This window comes from Sinocyclocheilus rhinocerous, unplaced genomic scaffold (genome assembly GCF_001515625.1).
Source record: "Sinocyclocheilus rhinocerous isolate Xijiao unplaced genomic scaffold, SAMN03320098_v1.1 scaffold1496, whole genome shotgun sequence".
Taxonomy (NCBI): domain Eukaryota; kingdom Metazoa; phylum Chordata; class Actinopteri; order Cypriniformes; family Cyprinidae; genus Sinocyclocheilus; species Sinocyclocheilus rhinocerous.
In genome coordinates, this window is record NW_015644664.1 from 462,910 (window position 1) to 470,596 (window position 7,687).

The 7,687-nt window shown below is 33.3% G+C and overlaps 1 long non-coding RNA gene across 1 annotated transcript in view; it reads right to left on the reverse strand.

The window, feature by feature from the left end:
- Nucleotides 1-6,397: 6,397 nt before the first annotated feature.
- LOC107758792 (uncharacterized) overlaps nt 6,398-7,687 on the reverse strand; it is a 79,369-nt gene continuing 78,079 nt past the window's right edge. The window contains exon 3 of the long non-coding RNA XR_001642056.1: nt 6,398-7,175. This is a non-coding gene — a long non-coding RNA (uncharacterized LOC107758792). The remainder of the gene's footprint in view (nt 7,176-7,687) is intronic.

The window sequence follows — 7,687 nt, forward strand, 5'->3', positions numbered from 1 at the left end:
ATATGGCCTTCCAGCGTGACTCCTGCAATGTAAGCTGTTTCCAACAAGCACAAAAAAAACTTTATTTACCCTTTGAAAGCAATAGGCAAAATGTGCCGCCCTCGTGCACGTGACCTCAGAGTGCGAGAGGGCAAGCTAAACCAGATATGCATCACATCCGACTCTTTAATAACTGCTCTCATCACCTTTTGCACTAGAAAGGGAGGGAAAAACAATATCTCTTTGGAGGAAGCGTGCATTTATCTTTGAACGAGGCTCCGCAACCACACGACACATCAAGTCACTTTGAAAAGAGGAGAATAAAGGGTTTAGGTGGAAATGTAACCTGCAGTGCTGCTCAGTGGTGTAAGAAGCATTAGCTGTATGGTTTGTTTACCCGCGTGTGCACTCATGAATCCCAAGAGTGCTGCGGCCTGTGTCTAACTCACCCTGAGGGCCTAAGAGTATTTTTCACAACAAAATGAAATTTTATGGCATGCGAGATTAGCCGACACTAATGCAAGGTCAAAAATAATAGAATCAATAGGTAGCACTGACCATGTTAACATTTACAGAAAATTACAGGCTGAAAAGCGCTGTCTAAAACAGAATGAAACGAGTCTCCGCTGAATTCATATTGATGCCTTTTCATTATTTCTCATAATTTGACTTTTTTGTGCACTGTGGCAGTCAGCGACCGTGGTTTATCACCCTTTGTGTGCATACGAGTGTGTGTGTCTGTGTGTGTGTGAGAGAGAGAAAGCGAGTGAGAAAAAGGCTGTAATGTGCTGTAGGGTCAATGCACAGCTGTCAGCTTCCAATGACTGCTGACGGCCAATCAGAGTGTGTCGTCTTAATTGATCAATGACACTAACGGTGGTAAGAGGAATCATGTGACCTTGATCTATGAGCTGTGCTGATGCTTTTCAAACCTGTGCTGAAAAATAAAACCAACACAGAAGCCTTATAATAGGGAGATTCCCCATTCCCTAGTTAGTTTTCTCATCCCTAAAGACTAAGAAAATTACTTTCGTATTCCCTAAAAATTCCCTAATCTCTAAAATAATAATAATAATAATCAATAAAAAAATTCAATAAATAAAAGCTTAAAAAGGGAACATTGCCTAGCTAATAAAACTACTATTTAAACTAACCAAATGAATGAATGAATGGATACATTAATAAATAATCAAATAAACAAATGAATGAATGAATACATGAATAAATGAACAAATAAACAAATGATTAAATAAATACAAATGAGTGAGTAAATGAATGAATGAATGAATGAATGAACAAATGATTAAATAAATATATGAATGAATGAATGAATGAATGAATGAATGAAAGAGAATGATTAAATACAAATGAGTGAATGAATGAATGAATGAACGAACAAATTATTAAATAAATACATGAATGAATGAATGAAAGAGAATGATTAAATACAAATGAGTGAATGAATGAATGAATGAATGAATGAACAAATTATTAAATAAATACATGAATGAATGAATGAATGAACAAATTATTAAATAAATACATGAATGAATGAATGAATGAACAAATTATTAAATAAATACATGAATGAATGAATGAATGAACAAATTATTAAATAAATACATGAATGAATGAATGAATGAACAAATTATTAAATAAATACATGAATGAATGAATGAATGAACAAATTATTAAATAAATACATGAATGAATGAATGAAAGAGAATGATAAATAAATACATGAATAAATGAACAAATAAACAAATGATTAAATAAATACAAATGAGTGTGTGTGTGTGTGTTTGTGAGTGAGTGAGTGAATGAATGAATGATTAAATAAATACATGAATGAATGTATGAGAATGATTAAATAAATACATGAATAAATGAACAAATAAACAAATAATTAAATAAATACAAATGAGTTAGTGAATGAATGAATGAATGAACAAATTATTAAATAAATACATGAATGAATGAATGAATGCATGAAAGAGAATGATTAAATAAATACATGAATAAATGAACAAATAAACATATTAAATAAATACAAATGAGTGAGTGAGTGAGTGAATGAATGAATGAATGCTTAGAACTGTGAGATTTTTCATTGAATAAACATACATTGTGTTTAGTTTCCCTTAAAGAAATAAACAAAAAAGGGTGATTTCTCTGTAAATAAAATTATATAAAAATAAATAAATGTAAAAAATGATAAAAAGTACATTTGCAAAATTATTAAACAAAAAGATCTTTAAGATTTAATGGATTCTTTTCAGTAAAGCTGCTTTGAAACAGTATGCACTGTGAAAAGCTCAGCAAATCAATAATATGATTTAAAATAAATTTGATTATCAAATTACCATTAAAATAAACTCAATCATTCATTCCCTCCCTCCCTCATAAATGACTGATCTCAACTGGTCTGAGGAATTACGTCTTTGGTCCCAAATATCCATTTTCTCCAATTTTAACATCTTTAAGAAATAAAACCGAACATTTCTAATAATCCGCGAGCTATAATCAGTCCCAGCGCTTCAAAAGCGTGTTTTTTACATTCAGAAGGAGCAGCAAAGCCAAGCGGCGCCAGCTTGAACAACCCGCCGTTCCCTGATCCTAGTTTTACAGTCTCGGTACAATGTCAAAATGAGCTCGCGACTCACGGGTGAGTGTTGCGGGCGAAGCGTCTGCTCGGATCCATTGTCACTCTCCCCCTGAAATGAAAACAACAGTTATGAATGAGCTTCTGTCGGCTGCCATTGTTCCATCAAGTGTTTTTATTGCTGTCATTATAGTTTAACATCGCACTGTTAATTCTGTTAATTAAAAAGCTGATTGCTTTTGCCAGTCTGTGATCTCCATTTGGTGAGTCCATATGGTAGAAGATTACTTGTTGTAAATTTCAATGAAGTCGTATCAGAGCTCGGATACATATAATCAAGCAGTACAAGTCCTGAAATTAAGCCTATAAAACCTCAATTATATATTCCCTTGCATTCGTTTTGTGTACCTCCATTCCACCTAATATATAACTGTTGTGCTAGAATGGCAATTTAGGGAGGACATGAAGCTTGATGATATTTTGTGTACCTGAGACGCTGCAGTGATGCTGAAAACGCACATTCAGGTTAATAAAGATTTAAAAATGTGCAAGTTAGCATGTTCATGTCAGATCCAGGTGTGCTGCGTAAGTTAACAGGGTAAATACACAAGCCTAGGCTTGCAAATAAAATAAAATGGGAACAATACAATGAGGTGCTGTTTGTATTTCAGCAGTCGAATGCAAAGACTATTATAGCATTTACAGTTCAGTATTAAGTAGGGCTTTTTAACGCAATGCCAAATTGCATTTCGTAATATGCTGTATTTATGCATGCAACAAAACATTTAGTGCAGGACTGGGCCATTGGGATTTGATTGGATTGCAAAAAATCACCAATTATATTATTTTTTATGGTTGTGTGAAATAGTAAATACGAAGCAATGTGCATGCCATTTGAGTCAATGGATGTTTTGGACAATTTAGTATTTCTTTCTCTCGTTTTCACTTTCCAGGAAGATTTAGATTTAGAACTAGTGCAACCAATTAAAAAGCAAAGTAAGTGCAATTGGTGCTTTATCAATAGCTACATTTACACGCAACCAAATGTGAGCACATTAAAATTCACATCAAAAGTCTGTCAACTGCCAAAAATCTGTTTATTGAAATATTCTGTTTTACATGCAAATCAGTAACCTGGATTTACAAGATTTATTTCAAAATCAGGGTATTTCCTGGTGGTGACGTCAAAATGTAAGCATCCTACCACAAGTATTCCATGTGTTATGTAAGTTATGATCAGGGCATTAAAATTTACTTTCGCCAAGCGCCAAATGTGAGGAAAAATCAGCTTTGTTGACCCATATGGCAATTTTTTTTTTTCTGGCCAAAATATATTTTAAATATATGTTGTAAAAAAAATTTTTTTTTAAATTTTATTTATTTTAATGTATTTATTTTAATTGAAAATATAATTAGTTTCAAGTTTCATATACCAAAATATATTTCAAAATAAATTTAGGGGCAGGAAAATACATCTCCAATCTTACAGTATATTTATTAAAATAAATGTATATTTTTAAAATATATTTACAAAAATATACAAAAAGGCCTAAAAATACATTGAGCAAAAATATATTTATGTAAATATATTCTGAAACACATTTTAGATTTTTTTGGGGGGTCTTTTTTTTATATTTTGAAATATTAAAAAATATATATTTGAAAATATATTTTTCGGATGTATGGGGAGCATATTGTTACTGCCCGATAACTTTAATATTGATTTCTACTTTGCATATAGAAAGCAAATGCAATTAATAAAATACATTCCACAATTAATAAATCCAGTATAATAAATACTACCACAATGTACTTTCAACTGTACTTCACAATGTGTTTAAAAATAAAATTGATTGTTAATAGTAAATCATATAAATACATTATAATATGTGTGATAATCATCAAAATGCAAAACTGTGATTGTCATGTTTTTTTTGTTTGTTTTTGTTTCCACAAAGAATAAATCATAATAGTCCTAAATAAAGGCTTTGTTTTGTTTAAAACAGGCATTCTTTACTTTTTGCTCAATGTTTAAAACACAGAGTTTCTCACTGGTAGTTGTGACATTTTGGTTGCATTTTTTCCTGCAAATATAATCACGTGACAGGACTTAAACACTGTATTAGTCATGCCATTATAAGAGAGATGGAAAAATCTGTTGCATTTTGATAAAAGATTATGAAAACCTAATTTTTAATAATGTGCTTTGATAACAAACAGCACATTTTAATTTCATTCTTTAAGTCGAGATAGATTTGGCAGAGTTTAAGTTACTGGTCACATGAAAAAGCATCAGTTTACTGAACGTTGCTCAGCAAGACTAGCAAACCTGCAAGAAAAAAAAAAGACCACTGTATGAAATCCACCCGTCAGCAAAACAAGAAGCCCCTTTTGCCACAAAGCATACTCGTAAATCAGAATGACATGAAGGCTGATAGTCTCTGATAGGCTGCTTTTATTGGTGCCCTGTGGCTCTATAGGAGAGCTGGTGTGACTGCTCACATATGCTACCTGCATCCTGCAAGAATCCCATAAACTGATGGCACACAAACTTGGGACGCATATCTAGCCAATGATTTGCAAAGAGAAGCCACCGAGGGATCAGTGTTTCCAGCAGGCCGGATGCTGTGAAGATACCACACGAGATCGGCCCGCAGCGAGCGCTAACGTTGACGCGGTCGGCTAACAAAGATGAGATGCAAGGTGACTTATCAGCTGCGTTTAGGATGGACAGAAAGAGTGCACGTCCACCTGGAAAACTCCATGACAGACGGCCTCTTATTTAAAACACGTGTACGTGTGTGCGTGTCAGACTTATGCAAAATTTACCAGCTCACACTTCCCATGAGGCTGTCTTTGCGGTACGTTCCTGAGCGGAGAGAGTGCTGCTGATGGGAACTAGGTCTAACCTGAAAAAAGCTCCACTTCTCATGTCAGAGGAGCTCATTGTGTTCTGATGCTGATGAGCGAGAGGGAAGGAGGCTTGTTATGCAAGGCCGGGCTACATGTCCTGGCCACAGGCACTTTACCAACTGTTTAAGGGTGACAAAAGAGAAGTTTGAGAGTGACACTGACCTTTTGATGACAATGAGGATGTAGGTATATGTAGGGCTGGATCTCACAAAGAAACGCTGGTGTCATATTTCACCTCAGAATCAAAAGAAAAAGATAAACATTTATACATAAATATATAAATATACAACAATATACTGTATATATATATATATATACACACACACACACAAACGTATATTCCCATTTTGATTTACATGTAGTTCTAATATAGTTTTGCATATATATGCTGTGTATATACAGTACGTACTGCCATAAAGTATGTTCAGCTACTTTTTAGCTTTATTTTTATTTACAAATAATTGTATACATTATAAGGTGTGTGATAATCATCTTAATAATTTTTAGTGACAATGCAAAAAAAAAACATTATATATTTATATATACTGTACTTCACAATTTATTTAAAAATATATATTTTTATATAGAAATGTATAGAATTACAATAAATAATATTAATAAATATAATAAATAGTATTTCCAATGTATTCTCTTGAATTTTGCATAAAGAAAACGAGTGCAATTCATAACATGACAAATTAAATTCAGTAAATAAATACTATCACAATGTACTTTTAGATGTACTTCATAATATATTTAAAAATGTGTGTGTGTATGTATATATATATATATATATAGTCACAATTGTTTTGTAGAAATGCAAAAATTAAGGCTTGGTTTTATTTAAAACTGGCATTCTTTATTGTTAGACCACAATTTTCCAGCGTTTTTCTGACACGCGTTCGTGAACGCAAATGCAAGTACATATTTGTCTTTCCAGTGAAATTTTGCCATGACGGAGCATCAGTTTCTGCTACTGTACCTTTAAGATTGAATAACTTCAGTTATGATTTGCTAACTGTTTGCATGTGAAATCAGTATCAACACTTGTTTTCCATGATATGTTCCCTTTAAATGACAACTTTAAACATATGGCGTGCACAGAAAATTCATTTACCAGCCAATTAATTGACTAAGCATCTGCAGACTCTGGTCATGTGACAGCGGTGACAAGGATTCGATGACAGCTTTATTCTGGGAAATTTGCAGGGGCCTCAACATCTCTGAGAATAATTCGCAAACGCGACTTCACCAGTACATCTCAATCCCAGAATCCCAAGCAAAGGCTTTGAGCTACTCTCACTCGCCCGTGGCTATGACAGGTCGCGAACCGGCCTTCTTATCCCTCTGATGACCAGCAGTGGATCTGGAACCCTCGACTGCCGGACCCCGAGGCTCCAGACCGCTGTCACAGCTGACGCTATCATGTCGAGCGCGTACTGCGCAGATAGGAAGGCGTGTTTGACCCAGGAGAGTGAGGACTGACCTACTTTGGGCGATTCCTCTAATTTCTGCAGGCAGGGACAGCAAAGTAAGGTTTGAAGGACACACCAGATCTACCTGCTCTCTTCATGCTTCAGCTCAATGTCTGCTTCTTGGGGATTTGTTAGCTGGGAAGACTGTAAAAGTAGACCTAATAAAGCTGTGATTCTCGAGCGCTGGGACAAATCTGACCGCAAACCTGAAAAAGGGTTATCGGTTGATGAAAAAAAAAACATTCAGAGAAATGGAGCTCATTCAATGACATTACATTACTGTGTTAGACGAGTAAATCACTGAACAGACATGATAAAAACTGACTTCAATATATGTCAATATATGCTTGAAAATAAAATTTGCCATATTATATCATTTATATAAAAAAAACATTTAAAAAACTATATTTTTAAATAATGAAGTACAGTTGATATTTTGTGTGTATATAAAATTAATAATATACATATCTAAAATATACATTAATAGTATATTTTATAAAATGATTAATTTTTTTAGAACTAAAGAGACAATCAAGTGTACAGTATATAGTTTTACATGTGTGACACTTAAAATGTATTACATAATTTTTTAATTATTTCAATGTAGATATAAAAAATATTTTTAAATAAATTGTGAAATACAGTTGATATTATATATATATATATATAGAGAGAGAGAGAGAGAGAGGGAGAGACTAATTATCTTCTAAAAAAAATG